This window comes from Leptinotarsa decemlineata, unplaced genomic scaffold, assembly GCF_025532065.1.
Source record: "Leptinotarsa decemlineata unplaced genomic scaffold, Ldec_3_MD MMD2_tig00000090_RagTag_RagTag, whole genome shotgun sequence".
NCBI classification, from domain to species: Eukaryota; Metazoa; Arthropoda; class Insecta; order Coleoptera; family Chrysomelidae; genus Leptinotarsa; species Leptinotarsa decemlineata.
The window spans coordinates 5,866,229-5,884,709 of NW_027412541.1; the positions used below are offsets into that span (position 1 = coordinate 5,866,229).

The window sequence follows — 18,481 nt, forward strand, 5'->3', positions numbered from 1 at the left end:
TTACAATTTCAGTAAAAGTTTTTAGTGATTGACGAAGTCGAACATGTACAAAAACTACCTAACTTGTTACTCAGACTAGCAGCTGGATGGTGTATACTATTCTGTTTGCAGACTGTATCAAACATTTGTATGCGTTTTTCATACCTCATCTACAGTCTCTGCTGGTTTGACTGGACTTTCAACTGTGTTCAAAACAGCGTCCTCTACGTTGTTTTTGTGCAGCTGAATTTCGATTTGAAATTTCCAATCGAGCCAATTGAATCGTCCTTCTATAGGGTATTTCTTAAAATATCATCGAAATTTTGTATTATTTCGTAAGACCTATAAATGACATTATGTTTGGAATATAACCTCGTTTGAATGTCTGCCACGGCTTCTCTGGGTGGAGCACATTCGAAACGTACAATTTTTCATGACTGGCGCATACATCAGGCTGAATTAGACAGATAACATCAGTTATCTGTTACAGTCACAAACTGTCGTTTGTGAAAAATCCACTTTTTCGGCATGCATTGAACGCTCTTGGATCTCATATGTATTGCCATTTTCCAAATTGGACAATTTCGTTTGTTCACATACCCATTCATCCAGAAATGAGCCTCATCGCTGAATATGATTTTTCTATGGATATTAGGGTCAGTTGTAAACTGCTCCAGAGCCCATTTAGCGAACAGACGTCGTTATATATGGTCGTTTACCTTCAGTTTAGGGGTCAGTTGAATTTTGAACGGATGCAGGCCCCAGTCACGACGCAAAATCCGCTATGTGATTAACGAAAGGCCGATTTCTTGTGGGCAACATGAAATCGACTGCATCGGATTCTCCTGCACACTCTTTGCCCCGTTCCCACGGGGCGTGGCACGCTGGCGTGACTCACGCATTCGTGGAAGACGACCCGTCTGAACGATGTGTAGTGAGTTTGCCTCAGTAGCCTCCGGAAGCGTGGAGAGTTCACGACCGCTCACGCTCCATATCAAACGTATTTGATTTTGAAGCTTGAACACGACAGTTGCCAACCAGATAATGACGAGTCGAAACGGCTTTATTTAGTGGGTTGATTAGTAGAGGGTTTTTTTTTAATTGTGAGCGATTTATTTATAAGTGGGTAAAATGTCTGAGCCTAGAGTAGTAAAGTTACAGGACAACGAAACAATTAAGTTCATTGAATTGTATGCTAGTGAGAGAGTGCTGTTTGATACGACTTGCAAAGACTACAAGGACAGGGATTTAAGATTGGCCGCAGCGAAGAGAATTAGCGAAGCAATGGGGATTAACGGATTTGGACCGAAAGAGGTTATTACTAAATTTAAGAATCTTAGAAGTTCATACTGTCAAGAGCTGAAGAAAATAGCTGACACTGAAAGATCTGGAAGTGGAACTGACGATGTATACGTACCGAAGGTCGTTTGGTTCGAGAACATGAATTCCTTCATCCGACCGTTTGTTCAACAACGGTCAACAAAATCGAATTTGGTAAGTAAAATTCAATAATTACTCAATTTTACGTCAACGTAATTTTTGTGCACTTCATTTAGCACGTCGTTGATATATTTATCTACGCTAACTTTAATCACCTAGCCAAAATATTATGAAATATACTATTAAGTATACCAATTTAATTAACATTTTAATTAATTGAACATATTTAGTAAGATTAAAATTCGTATAGACAAAAGTTTTCAAAAGTAATTTTATAAAATATTAGGAGTGGCATATTTGAACTGCATATTTGAACTGAATGTGACTGTGTGTGAACTGTCCACGACACTCAGCTGGTTCGCTGCCTATCCCTACTCCAGTCGTGAGCCAAGACAGTGAGTACGAAAGAGTGGCACGATTTCGTATTTTTGCCCCGTGGGAACGCAGCTTTAGGCGCGGTTCCCACTGGACCGATATGATAAGCGATGCAACAGGTGATTCGATGAGCAACTCGGTCCTGATTTGACATCGACCACTCATAATCGTGCGTACATAATGAAAGCAACTAATCTAGTGTACACTGGCCCACACAGCACCATATATTCATGGAATATTCCCTATATATCATAAAATATTCATAGAATATCGTTGGAATATACAAATGCCTTCAGAATATTCATAGAATATGCTTGAATGAATATGGCAGGATTATTCATGAAAGAATGTGTATAGACTGTCTATAAATGGATTGTTCTCCCGTGAATATTCTAAGAATATTGTCGATCGAATATACCATATGGTATATTCTTAGAATATATCCCCACGGTATATTTTGGAATATTCTATACGATGTATTACTGGAATTTTGAATTATCTTATGATAACGTATTCAAATAATTCAATATCATTGAAAAAAAATATTTGAAGATTTTATTCGAATGCATAACATAATGTATATAACCCTAATAGTGTTAACCAGTTATTGAACTCAACGCGAAGATTCTGATGAATTGCTCCAACCACAACTATTGGAATCGACAAAAAATTAGAATGGGCCAAAGAATGAACCAATTGCATCAATGAATCGGTTTATTCTCATCCTATTTGTCTTTTTGTATTTGAAATTATTCAATTACGAAGCTACAAATCCTGGCAACAGAGAAATGGGGAAGTGAGGTATTGAAGTGAACATTTCTCAGTGGTCAATTGAAATGTAGCGCGCGACAGTCGAAAAGCTCTGTGAAAGCGGCTGCCCCTTAACGCTTGGCAACTTTGCTTTGATATCGACATTTGATTCAACATGGCGGTTGACATGGCAGGTTCGTATGTGTAGTGCATTTAGTGTACCATTTATAGTTTGTGATTTTCCAATTTGCAGTACAGCGAATAGTTTGATTTTGCATCTTCAAACAGTTGAGTTACATATTCAGTATTTAAGAAAAGTAAGTAAGAGACAATAGTATGGATAAGTCATAGTGCTTAACCTACAATACCTCATTTTAGGCCCGAGGAGTGTTAGTGTTTGGGATTTGTTGGTTTGACTAAGTACATTCTTGAACGAGAGTGATTTCAGTTGTGTATATTCAGTAGAGAAAAGTAAGTGAATGATATCCACATTCTTTTGTATCATTTGTTTTCATAATTTTTATCATTCTTTTTCAAGCTAGTATCAATATGTCCAAAAGGAACAGGAGTGGTACCTACCTGACCAAGAAACTGAAAACGTAATGAGTATTTTTCAACAACGGGAATGCAAGTTGCTCTCCAGGTCATAAAAAGTTGTAAATGTTGATGAGAAACCTATGAGAAAAATTCCTATTTGATTTTTATTCCAATTTTATTTTGCCACTTTCAAAAAGTAATAATGAACGTTAATGTACATTTCGTTCCAGGTATCAATAATGAAAGACGAAGCATTGTTAGACATAAATCAGGAAAACTCTTCTGGTGAGCAAAGTTTGGATAACTTTAAGTAAGTGAAATTCATTGAAGAACCCATCATACCACTCATTTAAAATACTTCAATTGTGGGTTTAGTTTTTGAAGTGACAAATGTATATCTCGCTCATTTCTTCATGTAATACATTTTTTCTTTTTCAATGAAATGATATATTCATTATTTTTCACATAGTGCTGCTGAATTCACAGAATTGTTATTTCAGTTTACATTTTTTTGAGAGTAGGAACATCCAAATTCAAACACATTTCTATTATTCGAAACATGAAAATATTCAGGAATATTTCATTCAGTGAATGAATATCTCGAATTAGATTTTTTATTTTCAATATTGGTAGTTTTTCTAGTTAAATATTTCAGTGTGTATTGTTTTTGGAATATTGGAATATATTTGTTTATGAATATTATGTGTCTTATTACTTATATATATATATATATATATATATATATATATATATATATATATATATATATATATATATATATATAGTCCCTCTTTTATATTCCTACTATAAAGTTAGAATATCCCGAATATTTTATATTCCTCGGGTTCTATTCCTGGAATATTCTTAATAGAATATATACCTTACATGTTCAGAGAATATTTCAAGATATTCCAAGAATATTCCACCGTAATATTCTCAGAATGTATCAAAGGTTCGCCAGGAGCACTTCCAGGGAATATTCTTCAGAAGATACATATATCCATGGCATATTCATAGCATAATACAATATCCTTAAATGTATATTCATAAAATATTCCTATTGCTATGTGGGAGAGCGAACGCGATACTACACCGATAACTATCGGAGTCGCGTTGGTGAGTGGGTTACAATATCGAAAGGCACGTTCATGTTGGGTCAGCAAGAAGAGGAGCAGAATCCTTGCTTCTCCAATCCCTTCGATACCAATCCCTTTGACACCAATCTCATTGAAACATGGTAACTATTTGAGCTCATTGTATAAAACTCTCCAAATTACTGTTCATGTTGAGAGAGCTCACAGAAAACCACTGCCGAACTATGTTTGATATAAAACATTATATGAGTGTGCCCAGTATTTTTTAGATTCCCGTTTCCTCTTTTGCAAGTACCGTTGAGCAAAGACAACATCCTCCTCTGAGGAGCTCATGACGACTGATGAAAACAACTGCTCCGTTGCTTATTCTATAGGCCATAGGCTATAGGCTATCGAATCGAAACAAGAGCGAACAAGAGTGAACCAGCATTCTGCATCAATAATCGTCTGGTGAGTACGGGCTAGCGAGCGAGCGAACGTATGCTTTTTCGCGTTCAGAAAAGATCGAGAAGAAGGCGGTACTACGAACTTGAAGATATTCGCTTTGGTGTGGACGAGACATCAATATGTCGAGCAAACACGAGCGAACTCGAGCAAACATACACAAAAGCTCGTTCATGCTCACTCGTGCTCGCTTTTTTGGTGAATACGCACCTTTACAGATAGCGGCGATGTTCTCGGCAGTAGGACGATTATGGCGACCGTGAAATGGGCGAGGCGCACGGTAGGTTGCCCGAACAAAACACCTATTTTGATAAAACAATTTTATTATTTGCTTATGTTGTTGAATGCTATATTTGAATGAATGATAGCTTCATTGATGTAGCTTCAACAAGATGGCCGTTATCAATTGTCAAAGTCCGGAAATCCTTGTTGGAAGACCCTTCACTTTCGAAATCTCATTTTTAATAGTGTTCAGAAAACTACATGATCCGCTGCTCAGTGGAAAACCGGTACAATGTGTCACCCAATAAACAAGTTTATTTTTTACTTTACTTTTACAAGTTTTACAACTTGATTTACCGATATTTCACTGAAGTGTTCCTTGGGCAATAACCTGTCATAGATATCGTTTGTTTGAAGGTGATTGACAATGTTTCGTGATGAATTTCACTAGTTCGGACTTCCATTGTCTACTATATAAAATGATTTGAAATCCCTGAAACAAGTAAAAAAGAATAATTAAAAAAGAATAGTTGAAAATAACAATTATATTAAGCAACAATAAACCTGAAATGAAATGATAGTGAAGTAACCTACAAGTAAAAATATAATAATTGAATAAATAAAAATTAAAGGAATGCAAAAAGAAAATAATAAAAATTAAAAAAGTGTAGAGATTCCAAGTCACGTTAGTTCACGACGTTTCGATTGTTGGTATCTACAATCGTCTTCGGGTGATGACTGGACTGATTCCTCCGAGAGATGACTATTTTATAGGTCGTTGAAATACTTTCACTTTCTCTACTTTCTATTTTCCGCTTCACTGATTCCGTGAAAGATAACCGATTTGGCGGGAGTTGGTCATTTTCCGTTTGATGATGGGTTTCCATATGTTTCGTATATCTACGCTGGCCTGGCTGAATACGTTGTTGGACAACATGTATGCGGCTTCCTTAAATTTTCTCCTGAACCAATGTTCCTCTCTGTGCAAGATCTCAGCTTGTGACCACTCGATGTTGTGTTGATGGGTCCAAACATGGTCTGCTATTCCTGATTTGCTGGTTTCTCCTCGCTGTGTGTGCTTCTTGTGCTCGGCAATGCGAACATTCAATGGCCTCTTAGTTTCACCAATATAGGATTTTCCGCACTCACAGGGTATCAGGTAAATGCAATTCTTGGAATCGCAGTCCGCGTTTGGGGGCCTGGTTTTCGTGAGGCTGCTACGGATAGTGTTACCGGATCTGAAACAGGTTCTAATGTTGTACTTGGAACCAATTCTTCTTATCCTCTCCGATAATCCTCTGATGTGGGGAAGTGCAAGCACTGGTTGTGACGGCTTCTCTTCCTTGCGAGGCTCCTGCTGTCTTTTAGCCAAAGTCTTTTCTACCATCGCTTTGGAGTATCCATTCCGCTGAAGATCGTTTTTGATGATGTCTAGTTCCTTCTCGAGACCTTCCTTTGTATTACAGAGCCCAAAAGCACGGTCTAATAGAGTCTTGATGATTCCTCTTTTTGTCGATTGATGGTGGTTGGATTCGTGGTTCAGATACTGTCCCGTATGAGTGGGTTTTTGGTATACAGATGTTTCCCACTTAGTGTCGGTCCTCTTCACCAAAACGTCTAAGAATGGCAATTCATTGTGGATTTCCTTCTCCATTGTGAAAGTGATGGAAGGTCTCACGCTGTTGATGTGTTTCAGAAAGGCGTCTAGTTCAGTATTCCCATGGTTCCATATTATGAAGGTGTCGTCAACATATCTCAACCAGACTCGAGGTTTCTTGTGGGCTTCTTCAATGGCCAGAGTTTCAAACCATTCCATATATATGTTGGCTATGACTGGTGAAAGTGGCGATCCCATTGGTAGTCCCTCATCTTGTGTAAAAAATTCGACACAAGATGACTACAACATTAGAACCTGTTTCAGATCCGGTAACACTATCCGTAGCAGCCTCACGAAAACCAGGCCCCCAAACGCGGACTGCGATTCCAAGAATTGCATTTACCGGATACCCTGTGAGTGCGGAAAATCCTATATTGGTGAAACTAAGAGGCCATTGAATGTTCGCATTGCCGAGCACAAGAAGCACACACAGCGAGGAGAAACCAGCAAATCAGGAATAGCAGACCATGTTTGGACCCATCAACACAACATCGAGTGGTCCCAAGCTGAGATCTTGCACAGAGAGGAACATTGGTTCAGGAGAAAATTTAAGGAAGCCGCATACATGTTGTCCAACAACGTATTCAGCCAGGCCAGCGTAGATATACGAAACATATGGAAACCCATCATCAAACGGAAAATGACCAACGCCCGCCAAATCGGTCATCTTTCACGGAATCAGTGAAGCGGAAAATAGAAAGTAGAGAAAGTGAAAGTATTTCAACGACCTATAAAATAGTCATCTCTCGGAGGAATCAGTCCAGTCATCACCCGAAGACGATTGTAGATACCAACAATCGAAACGTCGTGAACTAACGTGACTTGGAATCTCTACACTTTTTTAATTTTTATTATTTTCTTTTTGCATTCCTTTAATTTTTATTTATTCAATTATTATATTTTTACTTGTAGGTTACTTCACTATCATTTCATTTCAGGTTTATTGTTGCTTAATATAATTGTTATTTTCAACTATTCTTTTTTAATTATTCTTTTTTACTTGTTTCAGGGATTTCAAACCATTTTATACAGTAGACAATGGAAGTCCGAACTAGTGAAATTCTGTCATAGATATACTTGAAACTGTAGATCGTAGTAGAATAGCAGGGTTGAAGTAGAAATCTAATGAACTTGGAAAATACAAAAGCACACGTGGCAGATGAACTATAAAATAATCTACTACCATAACTTTTTGACAAAAACGTATAGCGACCTCATAAAACTGTACCGGATGAATATCAGTTGCAATAATTTACTTCATATTCCTAAAGTTATTGTGTTAGTTTGTAATTATGTCTTGATTCCTAATTTGTACGCTATGATACCTGACAATCTCTTGCTTTCTACTTCTAATTGTCACTTATTAGATTGAACATCGATCTCTTTGAAATGAGCAGAAGTTTGCTAGTATCGAATTCTCCAATACCGAACAATTGGAAACTCTATCGAATTCGAATCCCAGTTTAGGTTTCGCTAATTCTGGAAAGTTCATCAAAAATATCAAACGTGTGATTTTACGAACTGAAAATATGTTAGTATATTTTAACGTATCTTTTTTATTATCAAGTGTCACCAGACAAGAAATACTCGGAGAAGTGGAGAAGTCGGAGAGTACATCCAGCTTACACACAGCTGCAAAAAACTGAATTGGTTTCAGTTCAACAACTCTTTTTGAAAGATCTCATGAATGTACGGCAATGGGATAATCGTTGTCAAACCTCTTGGTTGATCTGTTTATCAGCAAATGAAAACAAATGAAAAGTTAATTTACTTCCGACTCAATCTCTTGTCTTATCAAGAGACGATTTTTCAACAGAAAAATCTCCTATCGTTCCCTTACATAAGGCAACACGAGAGAATATCTTGTCTAAGTGGTAATACTGAAAAACGTATCGATATCGATTCTTTATATTACAGTTATCTACATGTCATCCGCTACAACCGTTGAATGAAAAGTTTCATTTCTTTCGTAATGCAACTTCATTTTGTAGTTTTTCAAATAAGATATGAAAATGAAAATTCTCCATGAACTATTATTGTTAATCAATCGGAGAAATTTCTGCTACCGCAGTTGTCGGTTGATTGGTCAAACCACCAACACAGACATTAAAATTTGGCAAATTGACTTGCGTAGGGTAATATATATATATATATATATATATATATATATATATATATATATATATATATATATATATATTACGCAGTTATTTTTATTATGTACATCTCTTGGTTATTCACATTGTCTCTTCAATTGAGGACCGCCTGCCCGGTACTAACGATGCTCAATAGGCTGAAACAGCTGTCTACCGGTGGCTCCAATGTGGGAATGATCAGAATAGTACTTATCTATTTATCTTTTGATGTTCATGGAATTATTTTCCAGCAGCTTGACTGTATTAACCTTTCTCGATTTCATATCATTTCTAGAAACATGTGGATTCGTTTTCGGATGGCATATCAAGTTAGCTTTCCAAATTTCTGCTACCGCAGTTGTCGGTTGATTGGTCAAAATTGATAAAGGCTAATGCAGTCAAGCTGCTTATATATATATATATATATATATATATATATATATATATATATATATATGTAAGTTACAAAAAGGATTTGAAGCTCTATGACTTCTATTTGATTATCTGCGAGCGCTTTCGACAGCTGGTCGTGCTGTCATCTTCTAGGCACTCTTCTATCTGAACTAGTTATCCTGTTGTGTGGTTAGCTCATCACAAAATTCATCTTGTTATACAACTAGTACAATTAAAAATTTCTACTGAAAAAGTTGTAATTCATATTTCAAATTGATTCAAATCTATATGAAAATTTCTGATAATACAAAAGGATAAAAATGTTTCTAGAACAAGTGTTGATTGTTACCAGTTACTCATCTTTCAGTAAAAAGTGACGGAAAATACTGGAGAAGTTTGGTTCACCAAAATACCAAATTTGATTCCAGAATAAGGTGCTATATGATTTAGTGAAATTTGATATTTTAACAATTATTTTGGGATGATGAATGATATTTTATTTACTGAATACAGCTACATATCATTGAAAATAATCGGCATTACACATTACATACATGAAAAATAAAAAAAAACATCTAAATATTTGAAATACCACCTATGTAGTTCCGGAAAGCGTGGCCTGGTTCGTTCCAACCTGCGTTAGTTTCTTCATCATCTTCATCTGCTACTAAATTATCTGTTACACTAGCTTCACTTGTCTTCACTTTTTCTTCATCAGTACGCCATCTGATAAATTTTTTTGATGAACCAGAAATGAAGTATGGTACTACTTCTATAATATTATGCAGTTTACTTATTGTAACATCGAACCTATCTGCAACATCTCGGAATCCAACAGCTTCATGTCCAGTAAACCACAAAAAAATCTGGAAGCACTTATCAGGTGGGATAATATGAATTCCAGCGCTACATTTTGGATAAATTTCCGATTATTTCAGTCCATTCTTATTAAATGTAATCATGATGAAATACAATGTATCACTGACACAAATGAAATAAATTTTAACAAACGTTTGAGCATAACATTTTTTTAAAACAATATAAGTACATGCCTAAAATGTTGTTTGAATTCGTAATCAGTAAAAAAGGTCACTGTATCTTCACTAAATTATTCGTTTATTGGGCAGTGTCTCAAAAGTTCCGCAGCACTTAGAATTCGAAGAATTGGTTCATCATCGTCAAAAGATGAGGATAATGATGAAAACGAGAACATACTGTTGATCATGCCCATTTTATGTACCGTATCCTTGTAGTCAGTTCAAATATTATCTAACCTCAATCATCTATTATCCAAGTTGAATAAATAGAAACAATCCTAGAAACCAGCCCAAACAAATTTCCACATGAACAACGGAAAAAGTTCTCAACAGTTCAGCCTCGAGAGCCAGAATGATTTGGACAGGTTCCAGACAGTATATTCCTCATCGAAAAAAAGATAGGATCTTTCGTAAAAAGAAACTTCATTGGAGCATTCCTTATTAAGATACAGCCCCTTAAAGGGGGTACATAAAATTTGTATAACAATTTTTTTCACAAGCACTGGAAAAGTTACAATATTGAAATCAACCTGACGTTCTGTACTACCAAAAAGACACTTAGCAAGTGATTTATTTGGTTTACCCATGGTTGTAAGGGGTGGAGAACGCAACCCCTAAAATTTATTTCCAATGTAACTTTTTGTCTTATTATTTGTTTACCATTTAAAAATTCATTTCCGAAAGCCTGTTTCATTCTTAACAAAAAATATCTCCTGGGTTTTTGGCCCAAAATAAACCAGTTCGCAGCAAAAAAATTATACAGATACATTGTCATAAATGCGAACTGGATTTATTGTTATATTGTAGTTAGCACCTGCATTAAACGATTAAAGGATAATAAACAAAACTAGTTTATTAATAACAAAACACACAACATGTAGAAATCATAGTAAATGTTCAATATGTCTACCTTCAGACATTACGCATGCGTCTAGACGTCGGCGCATGGAGCCAAATATTCCTGGAGTCTCTCTGATTACCCTGCACGCATCGATGATGCGGTTTGTAAAGTCATCTACATCGCGAACAGGAGTACGATGAAACAAATGCTGTAAATGGTCCCAAATAGAGAAATCGAGAGAATTGAGATCCGGGGATCGAGCGGGCCAGTTCTGTGGTCTTCCTCGACCTATCTACTGATTTGCATATGTTTCAGTTAAATGCTGACGTGCTACTTGACTAAAATGGGCGGGAGTCCCATCGTGCATAAAAACATATCCCTTTTGACGCCCAAAGGAACTTCCTCCAGCAGTACTGGATGCAATTCTCTTGAAAATTGAACGTATGCCTCACCATTTAATCGAGGAGGTAGAAAATGAGAAGGCCCAATTAAATCATCCCCAATAACTCTGAGCCACACGTTAAGAGAAAAGTGTTCTTGATAGTTAGTTTCGACATTAGCGTGAGGGTTTTCATCAGCCCATATGTGGTAATTATGAAAATTAAAAATCTTGTCCCAAAAAAAAACTACGTTCGTCTGTGAATTCTTTCATCTTCAGAAAGTAACAATTTTTTCTAATCATTTCCAGCATCCAATTGCAAAATTCAAGACGGTTCGGAAAGTCTCGCGGTAACAGTGCCTGTACTCGTTGCAGATGGTAAGGGAATAAGAGTTGTTCCTTTGAAATTCGAAATACCATCATATGATCAACATTTAGCTGGAAAGCAATCTTTCTAGTACTGGTAGTAGGTTGTTCTTCAACCAAATTGAGTACTGCTTTCTCAAGCTATGGTGTTCGTACTTCTCGATGGCGACCACAATCCTGCGTTCTTTTGTCGAATGAACCATATTCTCGCAATCGTTGATGAAGTCGAGCAAATATTCTATGTGAAGAATGCTGCCGTTGAGGCTACATTTCAGCATATCTTCTAGAAACTTCTAACCCATTCCCCTGCGACAGACCGTAAAAGTAATGCATATCAGCCATTTCCTCATTTGTGTATGCCATTTTAATAACAAGTGAATTATTAAAGTAACAAATTAAGAACAGAACAACAACACACAATTAGTATTAATTCAATATCGAAAATTCACAAACTGACAGCGTCATACCAATTTGATTGTCACTATCGCTAATAGCGACCTACTAGATAGATTAGTTTGGTATTTCCGCATTCATGACGATGTATCTCTGTAGTTGTTCCTAAAATAATTTTTTGCTGCGAACTGGTTTATTTTGGGTAAAAAACCCAAAACACATTTTTTGTTTAGAATGAAACAGGCTATCAGAAATAAATTTTCAAATGATAATCAAATAATAGAACAAAAAGTTACATTGGAAATAAATTATAGGGGTTGCGTTTTCCACGCCTTACAACTATGGGGTAAACCAAATAAAAATCTGGCTAAGTGTCTATTTGGTAGTACAAAACGTCAAGTTGATTTCAATATTTTAACTTTTTTGGTGCTTGTGAAAAAAATTGTTATACAAATTTTATGTACCCCCTTCAAGGGGGTGTATCTTAACAAGGGATGCTTCAATGAAATTTCTTTATATGAAAGATCCTATCTTTTTTTCGATGGGTAATCACCTCTTTGAATGTTTTACACTTATTCAGTTACACCCTGTAGAATCATTTCGCAGTCGAAACCAGAACAGAAGATTCATTAATCCGAACTTATCCTCAATAAATCGGAACCCTTTATTGCGCATGCTCATGGCATCCTAGAACCTTCATTTCGTAGAACTGGAACAAACCTATTTATATGTGTAATAGATAAGATGTTGATACATTTATTTATATGAGGAGTATTTGAGTCAATCATTCCAAAACCGAGAGTATTCGAAGTTGATGGATAAATATAGTTTAATTCGTGTTGACAGTTAATAATTGTGCTAGTGTTCCCGACAGCGACCACAAAAAAACAAAAAAAAAACAAATTTTTCATCAGGATCATTTCAAATTTCGGAACTGTACAGAATAACTCAGTAATTATTCGAATTCTATCATACATTTTTCAAGTAGAGCTGATATAATCAATAAAAAGTCGTCATCTGGTTACGACGACATTGCAGCAAACCATTTTGAAAAATCTCACAGATTACAACTCTTAACCAATATTTGAATAATTTCAATCAGGAAAGTTTCCTGATTTCCTGAAGGTATCTTTGGTGATACCACTTTATGAAGGTGGAAACTAGAACGACCCCTCGCATTATTAGCCTATTTTTCTAATTCACACATCAGAAAAACTTCTAGAAAAACTGGTCAAGATAAGGATAACTGTATTTCTGTCGAAACCCAAAGTCATTAATAAAGAACAGTTTGGCTTTCAAGTGGCAAAGGCACTAATGATGCAATTTTGTCACTCATGGAAAAAGTGTATATTGGAATCAATAGTGGCAGGTTGCTGCTGCAGTATTTTGCGATTTTTCGAAGGCTTTCGACTGTGTGGATTTTGAAATACTGTTGCGAAAGCTTCCCTACTACGGTTTCAGAGGAGTGATACTGAGCTGTTTCAGCTCATATTTGTCAGGTCGTAGTCAGATAGTGTAAACAACCCATTGCTCAGAAATTAGGAAAATACGTAATGGTGTGCCTCAAGGTTCAATACCAGGGCCAATAGTATTTTTCATCTACCTCAACGATTTAATAAGTATAAATATCTCAGGAAAATTCACACTATTTGCAGACGATACTACCATTTTTTGGCAATCGGACAATGCAAATGATTTTTAACTAAAATGATATCCATCGATATGATGAAATTTAAGAGTTGGTGTGATTAAAATCGTCTGTCTCTAAATATTTCGAAAACTAACATAGTAACTTTCATCATTGAGAACAAAAGTAGCCTAAAATTTTTAGGGCGTATGTGTGTGGTTATCTACTACTACAAAGTATTTTAATTTTGCCAAAACGTGCCGTAAGATATACTTATGTGCAAATCAAAAAGTACAGACTCTTGTAGATCACTCATTACCAGTCATGGAATTCTAAAGTGATTTTTCTCTTTATAATGGAAAGAGTGTGTTCAATTAAGAAATATTTGAACAAATTTCAATCCTCACCAACCCATTATGTGACAAGGCAATCCAACAACATTAAGTTGCCAATACCAACCAGTCATAAAGTCCATAATGGTTGTAAAATGTTCAGCTACTTGCCAAAGAATATAACAGAAATAAAGTCTTTACAATTCTTCAGGAAGGATGTGAAAGGTTTTTTAAGTGATAGACCATACTATAATATAAAGAATTTTATAATGATAATCATTAAAATAATATCTTATTTGTTTATTACTTATCAGCATGTTTTTATATATATATACAAAAAAAATGTACTCATTTATTATTTCCCAGTATCCTGTAGGACTTATATGTTTTTATATATACAAACTTTTTTTTTATTAAATCATCTAAAAGAACAATTCGTTCAGGCCAGCCTCAACACCCTACACAGTAGGTTAATGGACTGACACCTATCAGAAAACAACTACTCCCCTGGCTGGCCTGAACGAATTGTTCTTTTAGATGATTTGATTTATAGCCAGTCTTCAAGTATGCCCACTGACTATACGTGAAAGATTTCTTTCCTTTTACGAGGAATTGGGCAAATTTGGATATGCAGTTGGTTACCTCGTTCACAGGCAGATGGAGCGACGACAAACCTGTTGTTTGTTGTAGTCTTCAGCTTAGTTCGAGGAATGATACTCTGACGGAATTCGATTTTCAATTATCGGAAATCATCGACTTTATGTTGATGATATACACTACCTTGCACTGACGAGTGGCCAAACAGCCCGAAACCGGTCTGCAAGTGTGTTCCAATAATTGAAAATCTATTGCGGCAGTTGTATCGCCAACAGCATATGCAGGAATAACTTCAGTGAAGAATCCTGCACTGACACCTGTCGGATATAATCCAACGCCCTTCGTGGTATTAGCCAGGGGAGTAGTTGTTTTCTGATAGGTGTCAGTCCATTAACCTACTGTGTAGGGTGTTGAGGCTGGCCTGAACGAATTGTTCTTTTAGATGATTTGATTTATAGCCAGTCTTCAAGTATGCCCACTGACTATACGTGAAAGATTTCTTTCCTTTTACGAGGAATTGGGCAAATTTGGATATGCAGTTGGTTACCTCGTTCACAGGCAGATGGAGCGACGACAAACCTGTTGTTTGTTGTAGTCTTCAGCTTAGTTCGAGGAATGATACTCTGACGGAATTCGATTTTCAATTATCGGAAATCATCGACTTTATGTTGATGATATACACTACCTTGCACTGACGAGTGGCCAAACAGCCCGAAACCGGTCTGCAAGTGTGTTCCAATAATTGAAAATCTATTGCGGCAGTTGTATCGCCAACAGCATATGCAGGAATAACTTCAGTGAAGAATCCTGCACTGACACCTGTCGGATATAATCCAACGCCCTTCGTGGTATTAGCCAGGGGAGTAGTTGTTTTCTGATAGGTGTCAGTCCATTAACCTACTGTGTAGGGTGTTGAGGCTGGCCTGAACGAATTGTTCTTTTAGATGATTTGATTTATAGCCAGTCTTCAAGTATGCCCACTGACTATACGTGAAAGATTTTTTTTTATTATTTTATATTATTTGCCGGTACCCTGTATGACTTATATGTTGTTTTTATATATACACACTGATTTATATTTATATATATATATATATATATATATATATATATATATATATATATATCAACTTTAATATCAAAAGTTATTTTCTACAATGTAAAAAAACTAGATTAGGAATAACGTTTGATTTTGAACTGAATGAAATTAAGACTTCACATATTTAACGGAATTTTATTCTGTAAAGTTCAGTTGAAAGAATTCATTTTGTAAGTTGTCAAACGCAGTTTGGATATTTTCAATAAGTCGACAGATCTGGTGTTGTGAGTGTATCATAATGGTGGTTATTTTTCAATTTCAACGTCTTTCGTCTTTGAAATCGATTCGATTTCAAGAGCATACATCTCCTGGACCATCATCAAAAGATGATCTGGAATCTACCTGTTAATATGATTTGATGGTTGAACTGATTTTCCGTAATGATTCATTTCTGTACTGAAATAGTTGATTGATTTCAATTTTTCACACACTGTCTGCAATCATGAATATTAACGAAAAAATTATTTTGAGCTTCAACTACAAACAGCAACAATTTATTTTCTTCCCTAGTTGAGTGTTGAGTTATATCAAGTTTCTTTTGACGATCCCATTCAACTTTCTTTAATCTTTGAGTAACTTTCACCCGTTATCAACAAGTCAAAAAAATAGAGAAACTACTTCAAAATATAATTACCTTGATGCCTTTCTTCAATAGTCGAGAACTGATGCACTTCACTAACTTATGCACTTCTAATTAAATTCATTGACCAATTATAATTGCATACTGTCGTAGTTAACCATTTGTAAACAATGCTGTCGAATAACGTGAAATCACCGGCGATGTGTATGCCGTAAATTGTTCCGAAATCCGCTCGAACGGTCCGCGATTGTGTGGCAAAACAAGTGAGCGTCGGTGACACACTAACGGCGTCGTGGTGCCCACTAGATGCTTTAGTACGAATCTCTCTCCCGGTGAACCTAGGCTTTTTGCTTGTGCTCAGTTCGCATCGACACTCACCAAGTTATTGATGGCCGAAGAAAAAAGGAATGCATGAGAGACGACTAGATTTGTAGATAGAAATGACAACAAAACTGATTGCTTGTTCAACAATCCTTTGATTTGAGGACAAGTTTGTCGAGTTTTGAAAAGTTGAATCTTTTACGGAAATTGATTTTTCCCATTCACCTTGGAGTGAGAAATATGTGGAAATATTTCAGTTCAATATATTGTACAGGATTTCAATTTGTGGTGTGGTGAATATTTCATGTTAGTTTGGCTATTGGCATTAATGAAATAAGTTATTCGACAAAAAACGTTTGAAATAATTCATTTATGATTTTTTATTACTTTCGAAAACGTCATAACGATGTCCGGACTTGCTTCGTTTCTGAGATACAGGGCGTTGAAGTTTAAAAAAAATTGTATTTATAAAATATTATTTGGAGTGATACGGCCGAAATAGATTGAAATTATTACGACCAGTGGCATCTCAGTAAACACCACAGTCAAAAATATTGAGAAAACAAAGAACGCCAATAATTTTTTGTAGTATTTTTTTTATTAAGCAACTTGTCGCTTGTGTTTTCTTCTTTGAGAGAGTAAAAAAATCACTTCTGAAAACTTTCCATGTACAACATAAAATAAAAACCAAAAATAAATAATACACAATTCCACCCTTGAAGTAAATCAGCAAATTGTTCACCTTCTGATAAAATACACGATTGCAATCGATTCCTCATTGATTGTCTGACACGTTCAAAAATACTTGAAGTATTCCTTATGTAATTGCATTCACATCTAGTACAGGAGTGTTATAAACAAGAGCATTCAGATGACCTCATGAATAAAAATCTAGAAGATTCATATAAGGACTGCGAGCTGGCCAATTTTGAGGTCCTGCTCGTTCAATACAGTGAATGGGGTAGGTGATTCGAGATGGTTATGAACAAGAACACCAAAATCAGCTGGAGCCCCGACGTGCATGAACCACATGTTGACGTTTAAAAGTACCGGTACTATTCCACATATTTTCAAAATATTTGGGAAGTTATAAAAACAAAAACGTTCGTGTTGATTTAGCAAGTGTGTTTCTTCAGATATTGCTTCAACAGTATTGCCTTGTTTCACGAAGATTTTTCTTTTTGTTTGAAGGTGATTGACAATGTTTCATGATGAATTTCACTAGTTCGGACTTCCATTGTCTACTATATAAATTGATTTGAAATCCCTGAAACAACTAAAAAAAAAGAATTGAAAATGAATAGCTGAAAATAACAATTATATTAACCAAAATAAACCCGAAATGAAATAATAGTGAAATAAAATACAAGTGAAAATAGAACAATTGAATGAATGGTTCCGTTTGGCGGGAGTTGGCCATTTTTCGCTTGATGATGGGTTTCCATATGTTGCGTATTTCTACGCTGGCTTGGCTGAATATGTTGTTGGACAACATGTATGCGGCTTCCTTCAATTTTCTCCTAAACCAATGTTTCTCTCTGTGCAAGATCTCAGCTTGGGACCACTCGATGTTGTGTTGATGGGTCCAAACGTGGTCTGCTATTCCTGATTTACTGGTTTCCCCTCGCTGTGTGTGTTTCTTGTGCTCGGCAATGCGAACATTCAATGGCCTCTTAGTTTCACCAGTATAGGATTTTCCGCACTCACAGGGTATCAGGTAAATGCAATTCTTGGAATCGCAGTCCGCGTTTGGTGGCCTGGTTTTCGTGAGGCTGCTACGGATAGTGTTACCGGATTGAAGCAGGTTCTGATGTTGTACTTAGAACCAATTATTCTTATCCTCTCCAATAATCCTCTGATGTAGGGAAGTGCAAGCACTGGTT

General features: G+C 36.0%; 1 protein-coding gene across 1 annotated transcript in view; it reads right to left on the reverse strand.

Annotated features, from left to right (window-relative positions):
* Oamb (Octopamine receptor in mushroom bodies) overlaps positions 1-16,566 on the reverse strand; it is a 692,882-nt gene extending 676,316 nt beyond the window's left edge. Inside the window, exon 1 of the mRNA XM_074172398.1 lies at positions 16,332-16,566. The gene's annotated coding sequence lies outside the window, so the exon portion shown is untranslated. The remainder of the gene's footprint in view (positions 1-16,331) is intronic.
* Positions 16,567-18,481: the final 1,915 nt, after the last annotated feature.